This window comes from Equus caballus, chromosome 15 (assembly GCF_041296265.1).
Source record: "Equus caballus isolate H_3958 breed thoroughbred chromosome 15, TB-T2T, whole genome shotgun sequence".
Lineage (NCBI taxonomy): Eukaryota > Metazoa > Chordata > Mammalia > Perissodactyla > Equidae > Equus > Equus caballus.
Window position 1 is genome coordinate 92,322,573 of NC_091698.1, and position 20,997 is coordinate 92,343,569.

The following is a 20,997-nucleotide window of genomic DNA, read 5'->3' on the forward strand; positions in this document are numbered from 1 at the left end:
GAAAATAAGAGCAGAAATAATAGAGACTAGAAAAAAAAATAGAAAAAAATCACTGAAACTAAGAGCTGGTTCTGTGAAAAGATAAACAAAATTGACAAGCCTTTAGCTAGATTGATCAAGAAAAAAAGAGAAGTCTCAAATAAATAAAATCAGAAATGTAAGAGGAGAAATTACAACAGACACCTCAAAAATACAAAAGATTATAAAGTAATACTACAAAAAGCTATATGCCAACAAATTGGATAATCTAGATGAAACGGATAAAATCTTAGAATCATACAACCTTCCAAAACTGAATAAAGAAGAAATAGAGAATTTGAATAGACCCATTACCAGTAAGGAAATGGAAAGTGTAATCAAAAACCTCCCAAAAAATAAGAGTCCAGGACCAGATGGCTTCCCTGGTGAATTTTATCAAACATTCAAAGACTTAATACCTATCCTTCCCAAACTCTTCCAAAAAATTGAAGAGGAGAGAAACCTTCCTAACTGATTCTATGAAGCCAACATTACTCTGATACCAAAACCAGAGACAGACAACACAAAAAAAGAACATATCTATGATGAACATTGACGCAAAAATCCTCAACAAAATACTAGCAAATCGAATACGACAATACATTACAAAGATCATACGCCATGATCAAGTGGTATTTATTCAAGGGATGCAGAGATGGTTCAACACCCACAAAATATTGTTGAAAGAATTAGAAGAAAGAAATATCCAAAGAAATGGAAAGATATTCCCTGCTCTTGGATTGGAAGAATTAACATAATTAAAATATCCATACTCCCTAAAGCAATCTATAGATTCAATGCAATCCATATCAAATTTGCAACATTTTTCACAGACGTAGAACAATGAATACTAAAATTTATGTGGAACAACAGGACTCCAAATAGTCAAAGTAATCCTGAGAGAAAAAAACACAGCTGGAGGTATCACACTCCCTGATTTCAAAATAAACAACAAAGCTGTAGTAATCAAAACAGAATGGTACTGGCACAAAAACAGACACACAGATCAATGGAACAGAATCGAGACCCAGAAATAAACCCACACATCTAGGGACAGCTAATTTTGGACAAGGGAGCTTCAAAAAATCATGGTGAGTGAGGTTTAATTTTCCTCCTTTGATGGGGGAAGGACTTAGTGACTTGTGCCTAATGAACAGAGTATAGAAAGGGAAAAATATCAACTTTACTGTTACCGTAGCTACAGTTATTATGAAACCTGGCATGTGCCATGTTAACCAGGTAATCAGAGTTACCATGATGAGTAATAAGTCATGTTGATACTATGCACTTCTTGATACTATATGATATAACGAAGACACCTCACGACTGTGGTATTCTTCCCCCAAATCACAACCCCAGTAAAATCAGGATAAATATATGAAAACCTTAATTGAGAGACATTCTAAAAAAATACCTGACCAGTACTATTCAAAAGGGCCAAGTTCATGAAAACTAAGGTTAAGAATCTTGTGAATTCATGGGGACTGTGGAGACATGACAAATATATGCAACATCGAATCCTTGGATCCTGGAAGAGAAAAAGGATATTAGTGGGAACACTACTGACATCAGATAAAGTTTATAGTTTAGTTAATGTTGTCGTGTCAATGTTAATTTCTTAGTGTTTCTGAATGCACCTTGGTTATATCAGATGGTAACATTAAGTGAAGCTGGGTAAAAGACACACAGGAACTCTGTGCACTACTCTCTGTACTAAGTTTTCTTTAAATCTAAAATTATTTCAAAATGAAAGTTGAAATATGCTGTGGTAGGTCACTATGAATATTTTAGCCATTTTATCAGACATAGAAAAACTGCTTGCTCAGGACAATTGAAATATATGTTACAGACTGGAAGAAAATATTTGAAAAGGACATATATGATAAAGGACTGTTATGCAAAATATAAAAAGAACTCATGAAACGCAACAATTAAAAAATGAACAAGTCAAGTAAAAATTGGATAAAAGATCTGAACATGAATCTCACCAAAAACGATATACAGATGGCAAATAAGCATATGAAAATGTGCTCAACATCATACGTCATCAGAGAATTGCAAATTAAAATAGCAATGAGATACCACTATACACATATTAGAATGGCCAAAGTCCAGAACTCTGATAACAACAAATGCTGACAATGACATGGAGCAACAAGAACCCTCATTCATTGCTGCTGGGAATGCAGAATGGTACAACCACTTTGAAAGACAGTTTGGCCGTTTCTTACAAAACTTAGAAAAACATACTCTTACCGCATGATCCAGCAATCATGCTTCTTGATATTTATCCAAATGAGTTGAAAAGTTATGTTCACACAAAAACCTGCATACAGGTGTTTATAGCAGCTTTATTCATGCTACTAAAACTTGGAAGCAAGCACAATATCCTTCAGTAGGTAGATAGATTGGTAAACTGTGATACATCTAGACAATCGAATATTATTCTGTGCTTAAAACGAAATGAGCTATCAAACCGTGAAAAGACATGGAGGCATTTGAAATGCATACAACTAAGCGAAAAAAGCCAATCTGAAAAGGTTACATACTATATGATTCTAACTTCTGGCAAAGGCAAAACTATAGGGGCATTAAAAAGAGGCAGTGGTTTCCAGGGGTTAGGGGGAAGGAAGGGTAACCAGGTAGAGCCCAGAGGATTTTTAGAATGGTGAATCTTCTCTGTGTGATGCTATAATGGTGGACACACGTCATTATAGATTTTTCAAAATCCATAGAATGTACAACACCAAGTATGAACCCTAACCTGAGCTATGGACTTTGGGTGATAAGGTGTCAATGTAAGTTCATCAATTGTAACAAACGTACCACTCTGGTGGGGGATGTTGATATTGGGAAGGCTGTGCATGTGTGGGGGTAGGAGGTATATGGGAACTCTGTGCACCTTCGGCTCAATATCTCTGCCTGAAAGTCATAAGCAATTCAAGTGCAACATGCTGCAAACTGAAGGTATCATCTAAAACACCACCACTCGCCAGAGTGCTCTTTTTTCATTTCTGATTTTCATTAATAACCTAGTAATCTATCTAAGGTCCAAAATTAATTTTCCACTCCTTCCTTCTTTATGTCGCAAATCTATCAGTCACAATATTCTATTGAATTCAATCTTGCACGTCTCTTTTAAATCAACCTTCCTATTTCCATTTTCCTGGCACTCTACTAAAAGGATTCTTCACGCTAGTCCTTTATCCTGCAATCTGCCCTCCACTTTGCCTCCAGAGAGGCCCTCCAAAAAGCAGTCTCAGTATGCTCCCCTCTGTATCATAGCCTCAGGCACATTCCGCTGCTCACAGAATAGATCCCAAGACAGGACCATGACTCCCCCCAACACTTTATTCCAGTCCCATGGAGCTTAAAACTGATTCCTGCAAATGCCAGGCCCATGCCAACCTCACACCTCTGTACCTGCTGGTCTCCCAGTCCTAACTGAGTGTCCTTCCCTCTTCCTACAGACACAGCCCTCTCTACCCCTCAAGCCAAAGCTCAGATCTCCCTTCCTCTGCGACTCTTCTACTAACCCCCCGTACCTCGCAGAGTGAGGTGATGGTTTCCTTAGCTGAATAAAGCATTTTGCTGGCACTTGCAAGAACATTGCATTGAAATCACTATGCTTAGTTATGTGACTATCCCATATAATCATGACCTCCTTAACAGCAAGACCCTGTCTTATTCTACTTTGCATAGCCCAATGCTTATCATTTGTTTAGAGCTAATGCCTCAAGATTTCCACTAAAGTTTTTATCATTGAGAAACTGAATGACTTGATACAGAGCAGTGTCCTTGTCTGTAGACAGCAGACCATCATCGAGTGCTGGTATATATCATTCTTCCCTTACTCATTCTGATTCATTCTTTCATTCATATTTGGGTTAGACAAAGGATGGTGGTCCTTGAATAAGTAGTACATTTTTTCAAAAACTATAGGTAAAGTAAATTTGACTCTATCTTTAGGTCCCTCCTTGGATCACAAACTCTTTACTGGTGAAAGCAATGAGAGTAACAAAGGTTTGGACTGCAGTTGGCTCTTGGTCAGTGTCCTAAAGTTCTTTTCTATAAAGAATGGATCAGTGTTTATGGCAGATAACCATCCTAGCCTAGAGGACTTTGTATAATGCAAGTATTGCATAATCATGTTATTTGTATTCCTTGACAGCTGAATTTACAATTCCCCATTTAATGAGAAATTGAGTGGAAGATGTGTTTGAAAAAATTATCCATTTTAGTAATATATGGCACTGACATTGGCCATCTCTGGCAGGGCTTATACCTATAAACTAAGAGACTGTGAATATCAATTACAGTAAAAAATAATGAGATATGTATTATTTCCCTAAGAAAACTACTTTTAAAAATGCACACTCTGACATGCTCAAGATTAATTACACAATTATGCAGTTCCAAAATGTAATCAGTAAAATTCTAAGCAGCAGTGAGAAAGTGAGCATTCACATTTACTAAAAACTCAAAAACCTCATTTCTGATGAAACTTGTTTTACAAAGTCATTGAAGTTTAGAGAATATAGCTTTTCAATAAAAATATTTATCAGTCTTCTCTGTAGCAAAGTCTTGGGGTTGGGGGTAATTTAACAGTAGCAAAGAAATAATGATTACAACATCGCAAAATACATTGAGTCAAAACAAAGGCTGAATATTAAAAAGCCAAAAGAAACAAGTTTGTTCACCAAAGGAGGCTGAACAAATAGATTTAAGAGGAAAACTCATTTCCAGAAATGCTTTTACATTGCTTAATGAAAGTGTTGCTTTCAAAAAGCAGGCATTAAGATGAATAAACCGGGATAGAAATCATAGGTGAGAAATTAGCTTTGAGGTTCAGTAGTTTCCTACTTAGACCTTGTAGTTATGAAAATCCAAGCCAAAAAGCTGTAGAACACACAGCCCAAGTAAATTAAGTGTCTCAAGACTCCTCTGACACCCACATGACCCCTATATTGTCCCAATGAATGAATAATCATCCATCTTCCAGAAATGAAGCTCACCACAGCACACTGATTATCAGGCAGCTCTGGTTATCAGAAAGTTTTTCATTATATTAAGCAGAAACAAAACTCACCTGCCATTTTTAATCACTGGTCCTAGTTCTAGCCCTTGGCATCACTGAGAATAACCATGTGGTCCGTGACTGCTCTGCTATCTTTTGAAGCCTGTCACCATGTTCTCCTTCCCTCCCCAACTTCCAGGCTTCTATTCTGAGGCTAAATCACTCCAATTGCTTACTTCAATGCATATTTTTTTCACACATTCCCCACAATGCTAAAATTCCTAGAGAGCTAAGGCTTTGTCCTATTCATCCAGTTGTCACCAAACCAGTTTCTGACATATAGCAACCTTTCAAATGTTGTCCAGACAAATTGCTCTATATACTCTCAGTAACTGGGTTCCTCTACTCTGATTTTGCCCTTCATAAAACAAGTCAAGTGACATTGTTCCATCTATAATTTAACTTCAGGCTTGGATAAAGGGTCAATAAGGCATAAAGTGCCCACATAAGCTTCCCAAAGGTAGGATGGAAGAGGTACAGGGTCTGGAGAAGGCAATAGTGAATCTCACCCTCGAGAGAACAAAAGCGGATGTAGATCTCTGAGAAGGAGCCAGACCGGAGAAAGGGACCGATGGAATTTGCTAAGCCCTTGACAAGAACCTGGTAACACACTTCCTTGTGTTTGTAATTCTTTACCATATGTTTTCCATAACAGTAAACCCTTTGAATAAAGTTCCTAAAGGTTTATAAGTTTGAGCAGCAAGAAAAAGCCAAGGTAGAGGCTTACATTTCACTCTGCCTGCTCACTTCAAAGAGGTGAAAACCCTCTCATCAGGAATAGAGGAGATTGGGAAGTCAATGAAAATGAGGGAAGGGGCTGTCCCATACCTGAGATGAACAAAGAAAAGAAGACCATGGAGAGCCCAGATCAGACCTAGAAAGTACTGTGGTGCTTAGCAAAGGAAACACCAGTGTGAGAATTCCTGACAAGGAATCATATGACATAGATGCTATATGTCATATGACATTACTAGTTACATATTTCATGGACTAGTAATTGGATCATAGGACTTGCTTTAGATCAGTTTATTATAGTCAATCATCATGGCCTTCCAGAAGGGTTGATGGAGGCTGGGAGTCAAAAGATCTAGGACCAATTCTTGGCCTTCCTCTTAGCTGACCCATCTCAGGAGTGAGGCAGCTCCCTCTCCCTCAATCTTCATTCTATGTTGGCTGATGATAAAGAGGCTTCCTGTGCCAGGAGCAAAATCTTGGAGGCCTAAAAGATGAAATCCCCTTTGCATAAAGTTCCTCCCAGTATAAGGCCTGAAACTCCAAAAGGTATTGATCTGTTCTTTGCCGAATTACCCCGTATGAACTATAAGTACCTCAAAAGTAAGCACCGAATCTTATCCTACTCTTGTACCGTTCCTAGAACATAGAATGCCAATCAGCACTCAGCTTCTAACATATACTTCTTTAAGATTTTGTAATTAAAGTAAAGTGGCAGTAACCAAAGCACACGACTCATTATAAACGTTGGGTATAATTACATCTGCATATTGAATTATTTATAAAATTAAATAAATTCTATACTATTGATACCTGCTTATGAGGAACTTAGAATACTGATTTGCATATATTTAGTATTATATATTTATTTATTAAGAAGATCATGAAACATCAAATCCATTTTGTGCATATGACATCACTAAGAAATAGGTAGGAGTAAAAAATTCACCACCATGCTTCAAGAGATTTGTCATATTGCTTCTCACAAAAGTGATGTAATCTTAACTGCTACAAAGCAGATGGTTTCATTTTACACATACTGCGAGTTGTATAAGTATTTTTATGAGTAGGTCTATAACAAATATTTATTTTTAAAATACTGGTAAAACAGTGATATGCAAGATATTATGTGCTATATGTAGATCACGCATTAACCAATGCCTGCAAGAAATGCATGCAAATAAGCTATTTTGCATTACTCAAGATAGGCAACAATAACTCAGTTTTAGTTATTCATGCCATGGTCATATGCAAGAACTTGTTGTTAGAAGTTAATGAAAGGCTTGATAAATGCTACTCGCCATCCATTCTAGACCGTGGTTGTGAACATCTGGAGAAAGCTATACTTCGCCTGAAAATGAGTCACAGAGTGTAAAAGCATCCAAAATATTTACGTATTTACCATCTGTTATTTTGTGAGGAGGGACAAGGAAGGAATTTTATTGCTGATACTGGCATAATTATTTTAAGGCTTTATGAAAAGATGAGCTGTCAAATGGAAACTACAATGATCAGAGACTTTCCTAGGAAGATATTTTCAACATGGCTTTTTTGAATATCTCAACCTACCCCATATAAGATAAACCCACATTTCTTGATGATCCAGAATATCAAACATTCCAATTAAGAATGGCCCTGAAAATAAGATCCTTGGAAGTCTGTGCAGTGGTAACATATGCCAATAACCCTGCAGAGAGAAGGTTTAACCTCATGTTGAACAGCTGCTTTCAGTGTTGAAAAAGCATATTCTCATAATGGCTAATCATCTATCTTGTGTGCTCTTCTGGAAGTAAACCAAAACATCAAACGAAAACTCAGGAGACTGAAAATATGATTAAACAGCTTTAGCCACAGGTCAATGATGTAAATACAAACAAGAACACCAGAGACAGGCTGTGATTATTCTTGAGAATCTAGATGACATGAGCCAGGTCTTCCAGTATCCTTCAATGTCCAAGGCACTATGGTGGGAAGGAATCATGATGGGGGCTGAGAATCAAGCCACCTGAATTTTTATCTTGGCTCTGATACCAAGAACCTCTTTGATACCAGCAAGTCAGTTCATTTTACTGGTCTTCCAAAAGAGTAGAACATATTCTTGCTTGAATCACTGAGTTTTTGTGAAGCTCAAGCAAAAATATGGGTAAAAGTATTGAGCCCCTGCAATACATCATTGTATACCATAGAAAGATGATATAGTCTTGATTCTAAATAAGGGCATCAATTTTCCATATTTACAAATCAATTCTAGACACCTATAGATAAAGGTAGAGAAATAAGTGAGAAACTCATTCTCTAATATTGCTTCAGGGAAAAGGTTGCAGCATGTGCAGTTTCAATATTCAGATTCTGGAATTAGTATTCAAGGTTGCTGTTAGTCAGTTTACAAGGGATTTATTTTCCTTCAGTTTTCTTTGAGTCACATTTAGGCCATGTAAGTCAGATCTGCTTCTCTTGGGATGAAACTCTTGTCTAAATCTCTCTATTTGCAAAATGCTTTATGGGATGTTTCTCCTAAAATACCTTCACATGCAATGATTCACCACAGGTTAAAGTGTACAGCATGCAGAGCTACGATTATTATTCATATTCCATGCATGATGAAAAATGAAATTCAATTCATTTAAATAAATTAAAATTAGATGTATTTGTACCTTCTGGGTACACTGCTGGGTGTTTTGGATGTAAAAGAAACACAATGATGGCTATGACCACAATCTAGTTGGAAAGACAAGAAGCTAAATATGCTGCATAGTAACTAACTTACTAAGTTTATATCATGTGAATCAGAAAGGTAACATGCCTAACTAAAAGTTGCATGGAGAGTCAGTGGCGAATCAGAACAAGGACCTATACTCCTAACCACCAGGCTAATACTGTTTCCATTACTCCACATAGAGCTAATTTTCAGTATATCTTTAATAGATGGATTTGGAGCTATTTTTTCACACTGAATAGATCTGTTGTGGTTCATACAATTGGATAGTCCAAATGATAAATATTCATCAATAGTACCAGAAATGTGCAAAATACAAATATTTTATTTTTCTGTTTAAATCATTAATAGTCATCGATTGCCAAACACAAATAAGGTTATGTGTAAGACCTTAAAGGATGAGTAGGATTTTCTTTGGGCAAGTAAATTTTAGGGAAGAGCACATTGAAGAATTGTGGAGTGCATTTAGGAATCAGATTTGCACTGCTATTAAGTGAGAAAGTGAATGTTTTGCCTGTTGCTCATTCCTAAATGTGTGCACATGCTTAGATATGGTGAAATACAGTCTTCATGAAATATGCATAAACTTCCACCTAATTTCCTAACAGCTATTATGCAACTGTTTCAAAGATGCTGGTTACACGTTCTAACAGCATTTGTTCTTACAAAGGCTATATTTGTTTCATAAGCATTTATATGTAAGTATTTTGAAGGACTCACCCTAGAGTCAGTTCCCTTTATATGATCTTACTATTGTATTCGTTTTTTATTCAACCCAAAACAACACTGTCCTCATTTATTCTGTGTGAATTCAGAGAGTTTAGTTTGGATCATTTTCCTTTTTTGGGGGAAAAGTTTGGTCTTGAGGACAAGAAACTCCTTGAGTAGCACCAAAGACATCACAACCCTACCATTCCAGAAATTACCCTCCAGTCTGACTAGAGGTTAACAGAAGCCAACAGACTTCCAGTGGTCTTGGGCCACAACTTCCTGGTCTCAGAAGTATCCTAAACTAGGTCACGGTCATTTGGGAAAATAAATCATCAATGTGTATACAAATATACCCGTTATAAAGCAAAGTGTTTTTAAATAGCTAAGTATAGACGGTAATAAGCTACTTTTCTCAGTAACGTCTCTCCTCCATTTCCTATAAAAATGCATTTCCCTTCTTTTTGAATTTGACAAATTGCATGCTTATTTTTGGCTATGCAGATGCAACCTTTCTCTTTTTTGCATATTTCCTCTTCTCTGGGTAGAAAGGCAATGAGATTTAAAATCATAACTGGGACTGAAGCTCTTACTAATAATGTGATCTTGAGAAAGTTACTTTAAGCCTTTACTTCCTCATTTATAAACATATATTGAAAGCTTGTAAAAATATTTTATATTTATATAGACATACATATACATATATACATCATATATATCTATGAATAACAATGTTTACCACACACATTTGTTGGGAGGATTAAATGAGATAGTATAATGGGTTGCTCAAGAAGTGTTAGTCTTCCTCCTTCTCAGCTCTGAAACTTACATTGATTGATCAATTGGACATATTATATGATATCTTTGCGGGTAATCTTTTGTTGCTGTTGCTATTTAGTATCAAATCAACATCTATGTCATCGAATGGAAATCGCTGTCCTTGGTGCTGAATGTTCAACATTATCATCAATGACATGCTCTGTAGAATTGTATCCGAAAAGAGGACAAAAGGTTAAGACGATTAAATGTTTTCTTATAGACCCCACTCACAACTTTGCAACTTTAACTCAAAAGTCAATAAAATTTGATTCCACATCAATAGAAGTATACCATTACTTAGTTCTGAGGATGGGGAACTTACTACACACCACAGTAGCCCATTACATTGTTGAATATCTCTGATTATTAGAAAATATTTACTTTCACTGGGCCTTATAATCTTACCCAGAAGTCCTTTCTATGTCCTTTGGCGGCACATTAGCTCAATTTATGCTTCCTTAGGTCATCTGGATATGGTATTTTTAGTAAAATTCATTATTAGGGTTATTGATAAGGACACAAGCAAGGCAGATGCAGAGAGATGAGACATGAAATTAGGTCTATGAAGAATAAAAATAGTTACATAATTTTATCATGTATGTGTAAGAGAGAAAGAGAGAGACCAAGAGAATATGGAACTTAATAGAAAATTGTAATGAATCAAAACTAATTTGACATGTGATCTCTCCAGTGTCTATTGCTCTCTCTTCTGATTTTCTTCAGATTTTTAAATATTTTTCTACCATATGCTTGTTACCTGGTATTTTAATAACTACTTTATTTCCTTCTCTCTCACTAGACTGTGAGTCTCCAGGACAGATGTAGCATCTTATTTTTTTCCTTTGTGTATGTTCCAATGTATAAACATGCCTGGTGCATAGTAGGCACTCAGTGCTGGTTGAGTGAATAAGTTAGTTATCAAGAAAAAGAATTGTCAGCATATGCAGAAGAAGCTTCTCCATCATCGTATATATCCCACATGCTTGGAATCCCAGAAAGGGATTCACATCTGAATAATTAGGATGCATAACTGGATGCACAACTTCTTTGGCCTTTTTGATTCTGATGTGCTCAGAACTAGGAGAGTGATATAACCATCAAAGTTACTACCAAAATTCCTCAATAAATTTCTTGAGTCTAAGCCATGCTACTAATAGAAACTGCTACAACAAAAGAAATGCCACAGCAATTTCACTTTATGAAACACTTAAGCAAACAAATTCTATTGCAGAAAGATCAGGACTTATATAATATTTTTTTCTCTTCCTTGATTGGCTCCATTTGCCCATACAACATGGCTCTGTTTCTTTGAGACAGTCCAAAGTGTTCTTCAGTTTTCCCACTAGTCTCTCTTATGCCTTCCTAGGTTTACAGTATCACCGTTGAATGGGTTTCTAGTTGTTAACTGATGCATGGGCTGAATATATTTTTTCTTCTTTTGATATTTGTCACAAAATGTCTCTGTGTTACTTTTTAACACACTGAAGGGGATTTATCTACATATTTATATTTATATACATATATAGAGAGAGAGAGATAAAGCTCCAAACCTCAAATACTGAATAGAAGGAAAAGAAAAATACTTAATATATTAATGCATTTCAAATATCTTACAATTTTATTCACCAAAAGATAAATAGAACTGATGAAAGATCATGAGTCACTCAAGAAAAGAGTAGCAATAATAGAAACAAAGGGCAAATTATAATAATTCCATTTTTTAAATGGAAAAGAGTACATTTTAGCAATAAATTCTGTTTTAGAAAGACCAGGACTCTCATATTAAAATTATTTCCTTCTTTCTTTTCCCATCATGACCCTCTGCTTACATTTATGGGTTGATTACTTCTAATTGCAAAATTTCCATGCTGTATGTCACATAGACATCTATCCTTATAATCACATTACATGAAGAAATTTCCAATAAGATAGTTTTAAAAGATTGTGTGTACATAAGCAGAAAGTAATTCTGGCGAAGCAGAAGAGAAATCAAAACAAAATTACATGCATTCTTAATTTTTTATTTCACCTATGAATGATTAATTTCTTAAATTACACACAGAAATTCTGTCCCTATATATCATTCCTATTCTACACACAGTGGTTTGTAGAAACAGAATACTGAGGAAAATCAAAACTTAAGATTTTATATGGAAGACACAACATTTTGAGGCAAATATAGTGTTTAACATGAGTGTCCTAAAATGTGTTGTATAAATCAAATTCTGTTTTCTATAGATTTACATCATCATCTCAAGGCTTCAAGAGTCTCACAGAAGCATACTTTTCAAAGGCAGCACCAGTTAGCCTTAAACCACAGTGAATGGGCATGAGCGAACAAAATCAGTTTAAAACTAGTAAATAACATCTTTTTCATAAGCACAAGAAGCCCATTGAGGAACCTTTTGTGGTCCTTAGGAGTTGACAACGCTTGTGTGTTGGTAGAGGTGTTAGTGTAGGGTGCCCAATTCATAAACAATGGTAGGTGGGGACTGGAGTCAACTTATTACTCACCCTGTGTAAGTAGAACAGCTGCCGCTTTGCTGCAAGATTCAGTTAAAGCAAAGGAAACAAGGGGCTGGCCCCGTGGCCGAGTGGTTAAGTTCGCGCGCTCCGCTGCAGGCGGCCCAGTGTTTCGTTGGTTCGAATCCTGGGCGCGGACATGGCACTGCTCATCAAACCACGCTGAGGCAGCGTCCCACATGCCACAACTAGAAGGACCCACAACAAAGAATATACAACTATGTACTGGGGGGCTTTGGGGAGAAAAAGGAAAAATAAAAAAAAAAATCTTTAAAAAAATAAATAAATAAATAAAGCAAAGGAAACAAAAGCCTGAGAAAGTGGGAAAGATAAGTAGTTAAAAGATCTGGGTGCCTCTGGAACCTTTATAATGGACTGTGTGACTGTAGGCAGGTCACTTCCTCTCTTTGGGCCTCTTTCTCTCAACTTTCAGAACAAAACAAAAAAGCGAGCCAGCCCTGAAGGCCTAGTCGTTAAAGTTTGGCGTACTCCGCTTTTGGTGGCCCAGGTTCGATTCCCGGGTGTGGAACCACACCATTTGTCTCTCAGTTGCCATGCACGTCAGTTGTCAGTTGACGTGGCAGCGGCTCACATAGAAGAACTAGAAGGACTTAAAACTAGAATATACAACTATGCACTGGGGCTTTCGGGAGGGAAAAAAACAGAGAGGAAGTTTGGCAACAGATGTTAGCTCAGGGCTAATCTTTCCCAGAAAGACAAAAACAAAATAAAACCCAAAAGCAATTTGCCCAAGTTGCCTTACAATTCTAACAAAATGTGAGTTAGAAATTGTACCCAATATACATTATGCTGAAAGTAAGTTTACCTTTATGTGTAGTCCCTTCTATCACTGCTTGTGGCAATGAATTTCTAAGAACTGAGCCTCAACAGACAACTTTGTGCGCAATAACTAGTTATCATAGAATATGAGGTTCTCCTTTGAAAATATAATGGGATCAATTTCTTTAAGATTAAAAGGAAGTGGAGGCAGGGGCCTAAAGGGAACTGTCTGGATGATATTGGCTCTTAAGAAATAAAGTTCAAGTAAAAGTAAAGAAAACTACTATTTCTCACAGCTGCCAACAGCCAACCTCCCAGGATACACCTTTCTTCACCCTCAGGAGGTGGCTTATTGGTGTGTCTCTCCTAGGATCTACGTTTTTCTTGTATTTTACCAGCAGCATTCTGTTGTTAGGACTGTCAAATGCTTGACACATCAACAGGAGTCCTGCCCTAGCCACATATGAATTCTGACGCTGCTTGGAACCAACTCTACGGCCTGAGCAAGGCATTGTCTCTGAGGCTTCATTGACTTATCTACCTGTCTGTTAACTGCATAGTGGCTGTTGCTTGCAGAGATTTAGTAAAAAACAGAAATAATGTACATGAAGCCCTAGGCACAACACTTGGCACTTAAGAGGCAGTGACTGAGGGCTTATATTTTTATTTGCTACCAGTAACCAGCCTTAGAGTCAACAAAATATGCCCCTCAAATAATTTTTACCTGTTGTTGTTATTCTTGAAGGGACATGATGAATAAAAATACCCATAGATGATAGATTCCACTGATAAAGTTTCCATTGTTAAAGGGGTGTGTTGACACAAACAGTGATTTGATTGTTGGCTTACCCTTTGGCCAAAAATAATCTAGTTCAACTTTAAAATGGTTTTACCTCAGATCTGTGTAGCAGTTCATAGATTCCAAGAATATTAAAGCACATGTAAAACCAAGAAAATAGAGCATGTATTGACATCTCTAGTTTATAGACAAGAAACTAAGGGCTCAGAAAGGGTGATTTGCTCAAGGTCACACAGACAACAAAAGGCCAAGATGGGGCTAGAACCTAGGTCTCTGGACCGCAATATAGCAAGTATCTATTTGCACTATGATGCCTAATTTTCTCGCCTAACATCCACCTTTCTTGTTCTTGCCTATATGTAGAAAAACAAAGATTAAGTGTAATAACTATCTTCCCCAAGATGAAAAAAAAAAGGCCCTGGACTCAGAGTTTAATTCACATCAATAAATCGCCACACACACACACACAGAGGAATTTTACTCTAATATGTAAGATAAAAGAAATTAGTTATTTTAATCTAGGTTTTCATTTGATGGTTTTGTTGAAATATCAAGTTGATTTTTTATGTAGTATCTTATTCCAATGCCAAATGACAGGAAATTTATTAGTGACATTTTATAAGACATGCACTCATTTGCATTAGAAGCTGCTTCAGCCCAAGCAAAATTGGAAACAGAATACATCTTCCATAAAAAGAAAGGTCACAATTGGCTATTCACCAGAGGGATTTAAATTTTTTAATGCCATAGCACAGCCAAGGGGACAGTGGAATGTTGCAGGTGTGAGAAAAAAATAATCCACTTTACCATGCAGAATTTAGAAAGAAAATGAAGAAATAGCTTTGCGGCAAATTGAGTGGCGCTTATCACTCCTCACCATGTAAAATAAAGTCATTATACATTCTGTTATATAGTTCTCAAAATCTAGCACGCAGTACTGTTGCTGATAACCAGACTAGAAAAAGAGACTAAAGATAATTGGATACTATGGTATAAATCATTTTGGAGCACAAATCAATTATCTATCCTGCTTCAATTTTTAAGTTACTGGTTAGGGTTCAAGGCATCGTGCTAAGTTTACAGAGTTTATTTCTTTCATGTTTCTTCTATGTAATATTTTAGTTAGAGAGTAAAACTTATTTATTTTCCTTAACAGAATGATTCTGGGAACATTTTTTTCAGTTGCTGTTCATTTGCTTCTGTTTTTGTGTTACACCATGTATCGCAAACACATGGTCAGAAGCATTATGCAGAGATTGATAGCAAAGATGTTCACATGCTAACAAGACAAGTCAGCAGGTGCAAGATCTCATTGGTAGGGTCACTAAGCAGATCTAGATGTACAGACTTGGCCTATATTCAAAGATGATTCTGTAATGACTAGTCTGATACCAAAAAGAGGAATGCAAAGTCATATAAATGAACCCACTTTCATCCAACCCACACGGAAGTTGCTTAAAATCATGATGATTAAAGATTTTTGACTATCTTAGAAGTTCAAAATCACTGTTCTCTAAGTTTTGTGCTTATAATTAACGTCTGCAAAGAAAATTACTTTGCTTCTTATATAGAGGAAACACACAGAAAGTAAAGATAATGTGAATTTAGCAACACAAAATATACGCACACTCATGAATACATCCCACGAGACAAGAAGAGTAAAATTTTAGTAACTATGATTTATAGCTATATTTTGTCTATGAGCTTATGGTAACAGATGGTGAGAGGAAATAGAAAATTAGTATGCACATTCATTTTTTTAAAGCAGAAATTACATTAAATCAAGAAAGTCAGAACGAGTGACCCATTTTAAATGTACTCATCTAGGTTTCTATGGGGGTATGTTAGTTATAATAATATATCTTGCCTAAGAGAAAAAAAAATGGCGTGACTTAAATGAGATCCTCAGTGGTGAGATTATTTATACTCAGCTGGAAGAAATATGAACTCCAGGAGCCAACCTGAAAAATCTCCCTGCGTGTCTCCAACCTGTTCCTGACCGCCTCTAGTTCCCTTTATGATCATGAACTCTAGTATAAGTGTTCACACATCAGTGGCTTGTCTGTAACCTGGTGATCTCTGGCCTTCCACAATTGGCAAGGCTGTCATAACTCCTACTAAGAGCAGCCTTCAGAGTGGTCAGATTCTATCTCTTTGAAGAGAATCAGTCCCTATGAAAATACTGTATGTTCTGTAGAACTGCAAAGTAAAACGTATGCATTACAAAGTCCATCTGTTGTTTCTGCTTTACTAGAAACTAATTACTTATTTTTATTTATTTGTTAATAAACTAAAACTTGTTCTTACAAATCTACCAGTTTCAAGTAAAAGAAATTCCAAAAAGATATGGAACCTGAGCTATTTCTTCTCTCCCATGACATGTAATTTCTGATAAGCCATACAAAGGATTTGAGAATCCATATAATGTAATCTATAAAAGGAGAAAATGTTGAATATACATTCAGCAATAATTCACAGAAGTTATTCAGTATGTGTCTATCTGCAAAATTAAATACACTGATAAGATCAGTTGGTTGAAAGGGAATCAGGTTGAGCAAGAGCTACGTTCTGACAAAAAATGCAGAGTGGCCACAGTGAGGAAGGACCCTAGAACCACAGTTTACCAAGGCAAAGGATCCAGATGGAAAAGTTCAAAAGATGCAGATGTGGATTCTTCTCTCTTGTTCAATTATGAAAATGCCTAAATAATGTATTTTCTTCCCCTAGATACAAGAGGAATCAAGATGAGGTAGAGATAAAGTCACTAAGCAAAAGAGTATGTAGTATGATGAAAGAAATGGGAAAGAGCAAGGAAAAAGACTTCCTACTGGCCCATAAAGAAATTAAAACTCATTTCCACAAACTGCACAAAGGCTTGCTAGCTATCAGCAGCATCACTCTTGTAGAGAAGATTAAACTTTAATTTTGGGAGCCAGTGAGGAGAAACAGAGGACTCAACACATTTAACTTCATAAACCACAGGAACATTATAAACCACAACTGCTTTGGGTCTGGCTCCTCTGGTCATTCCCAGTGCACAGCTACCTTCCCTGAGCTTAGGGAACACAAGAGGAGGGCACTGCGTGCAGACACTTGGTGAGCAGCCTTGACAGAGAGCCTCAACTTTAACTTGACATGTTGGGACAAGACCAGCCCACAGAGAGGGCAGTTTATACCCTCACATCCAACACCACTGCCTGATAATCTGAAACACCCTTTTCCCCCTTTAACTCTCAGAATTGCTGATTGCAATATTTTTGGTGAGTCACTGACAGAGTCTCTCCTGGACGAAGCTCAAGCTTCTCCCAATCCTCTTCCCAACTAATCTTGACTTTTGGACTTCCATGCCCTTCTTTGCATTACTAATTTTATCAAGAATCATGCCAAATTGGTTTAGACAGAATCCTCCAACCTCAGGATCTGATCGCCCTGGCCTGTCTTCAGCAAGAATCCTGTTAGGTCGGTTTAGCCAGAATTCCTCCCCTTATCCCTGATGTTTCCTCTAGCAATTTTCCACTCATGGACTCCCATCCTGCTCCTTGGTTATAAATTCCCATTTTTCCTTATTGTATTCAGAGTTGAGCCTAATCTCTCTCCTCTGCTGCAAAACCCCATCTCTATAGTCCCTATACTAAACAGTCCTGAATAGAATCTACCTTACTATTTTAACAAGTGTCATGAATAATTTTTTTCTTTGACATTTTTACATTAAAGATTTGACCTTTCTCATCCTCCATGGAAGAAGGCAGCAAGGGCTTTGCTACACTAGGATCCTCTCTAGGGCTTTACAATCCAGGACCTCAAGAATGTAGCACCTATCAATGAGCCCAGCAACAGAGGATCAAGACCCGGCAAGACAAGGCATTTGGATCTCCCCAAAGGTGGTTAGAATATATGGCATTGTCTGTATGTTAGACTAGAAACCCAAGACACATCCTTTATCCCAGCACAGATTATGCTTTTTAAAAGAGACTCAAAAAGAATACCAGAATATTGAAATATGAAATGTGACACAATTGTATGTAAATCTCTGTGCTCAATGGAATATGGTGAAAATTAATGTAGTGATCTTTCTAAGCACCTATCTTTTGCCAACAACATGATTCCAATAATCGTTAACTAAATCCAGGGACTATCAAGACTCAAATTAAAGAGACATTTTTTTCCTCCACAGATCTGTTATACTCTTGCAAAGAAATCTCTTGCTGAACAAAATTGTTTATCTATGAGAAAAGATCTTATTTTAGGCAAAGCTCCCTCAAAAACCATAAGTACTCTCTGCAGTAGCCATATTAGAAAGACATTGAGCAAAGGATTCAGTGATGGAAGTTAATGAAATTATATAGCTTTGGCATAATAAACTTTTCAAAATGATTCTAATATATTGAATATTTAAACAACCTTCCTCAGGCAATTACAATTATAAGGTTTTGGAAAAGTATTCTTCATGTTTATAGTTGTCAAAGATCCACTCCGGGAAATGAAAAAATAAAGAAGTGGGTATAAACTTAAACTTGTATACAAACTATATACAAATATATAAATACATAATAAACTCAGGATTTGGGGGTCTTCTAACTTTATTTAATAATCCATTCCACATTAAATAATTACATGACAAGATTAGGCAGCACTGTTTAAAATAAAAAAATAAAAATCGTGGAAACTAGAGAATCCTTTCAGAATCATTCTAATCAGTTTCATTACTCTAAAAAGCAAATATTACTATCCCCATTTTACTTTTAAAAAGGTAGGTTAGCCCTTTCCATAATGCAGGAGCTAGACCAGGCTGCAGAGGCTGGTGTGGGTTCAGAACCTGAGGATAGTAATGCCCTGAAGCGCTCCACTCAGGTGATGAAACCTGAGTCCATCTCATGCTTGAAACCAGGGGCTGGATCGGGGTTTCCCACTGAAAGAGGCAAGTCAGACACAGGGGAGGCTCTGCCTCTATGCAAGCTGCCTGGTGACCAGGAATGAACCAAGCCTCCCACTGAGTCTGTGATCTCCTCAATGCCACCAACATGGCACTGAAAGACCTAAGTCTGGACTGAGGCCCAGAATTGAGCAGAGGCAACACAGAGTGGCTAGAAAGTGAGTGGGGAGCACTGAGGGAAAGAGAAAGAGAAAAACAATTTTGTTCATCCTACTCAAAATTAGCTCTTAAATCAAAACGAAAAAATCTAACTATGGGAAAGATGGCCAAAAACATCAACAATTGGAACATTAACTTACTCCAGAGGCAGTAAATTTTATGGATAACCTAATACTATGAAACAAATGTTTAGAATGTTCCGCTGAGTGGAATAAAAAGTATGAAAGAAGAATAGACAGAAATAAAACAAGAATATGTAGATAACCAATGAGAAAGCTTGAAAATGAAAAATATGTATGTAAATAAAACTCAGTGAATGAGTTAACCTATAGACCGAACACAACGAGAGCATGAGTGAACTGGAAGATAGTGCTAAGGAATCCTTCCAGAGGGGGCACGGAGACACAAAGAAAAAAAGATTCAAGTGCAGAAATTTCTCTAGTTCTACTTAGGACTGTTTATTTGCTTTGTCTTCCTCAACTTGTATGATGACTCTCGCTTCACTTCTCTACCTTACCACCTCCACAGCCCTCACCTTTGTCCCTGCTAACCTCACGTCTAATCCTTGAAGACTGAAGAGCTCAAAGGAGAGAAAAAAAACATCCCCTTGCTTTTCACACAGGCTCCATCAACTAGAAGAGAGTGTGGATGCCCAAGGTGAGCAAGGGGACAGACAGCAGACCCTGCTGCCCCAGGGGGAGTGTCAGGGGACATTGTGTCCAGCATGCAGCACTTGCATCTTCTCACTGGGGTTTTAAAGTTAAAGTGGACAAAGGGGCCAGGGGAGGTAAGAGGTGAGACTGTAGCTGAAGAGGAAAGTGTTTCCCTATTGTCCTAAAATGCTTTCACTTTCTGTGTCCTTTCTTTAATGTTCTTTTACAAATATCCTATTTCTTATCCTGTAGCTAATCTAATCAAGTCTTGCTCTGGAAGATATCATCAGGCATCTCTGACAGCGAGGCCTGAAGAAAGCAAAGGGGTCTGAGTGGCAAGGCCTTCTAATCCAGAAAGGATATGAGCAGCTTCCCAAATCCTTTCTCCTCTTCTTGGTGCAGGTTACAGAGAGCCTCAGTAACAACTGACGGAACATCAACAATTTCCCGATTTACAACCGGCCATGCCTCAGTAGGCCTGTTGTCCTTCCATTTCATGAGGCAACCTGGTTTCACAGAGAAAATTGTGGATTGACAGTCAGAAGTCCTGTGTTCTGTTCCAAGCACCAATACACACCCCAGGGAGACCATGGTGGAGTCACCTACTTCCTCTGAGACTCGTTCTCCTGCTCTGTAAAATGAAAAATGAATTAAATCATCCTAATGATCTCTCTCTTTCTACCAGCTCCCTCAGGCTTCAACAATAAAAGAATAATGTTCATTGACCAAATGCCTTTACTGTTACATTGGTCAATTAATCTCAGTGTGCTCAACTGAAATGATAATAATAATATCTTTCTCATAAGACTCAGATGAGAACTAAATCAAGTAATTCATTAACTAAGGTGCCTGCCTGGAAGATAGCAGATGTTCAATAAAATGGTAGGTTTTAGTATTTACACTTATTTGTTAATGATAAAGAGAATTAAAATTTCATTTTAAAAAGGTGTGGCAGATGTCTTTCCAACCATTTCGAAAGAAGACTTACTTGAGATTCCCCAGGAACTCTGAAATTCAAGACAGAAAATCCTGATTATGAAAGAGGGACATGAAAACAGTACCAGCCCTGTTAGGGGGTGG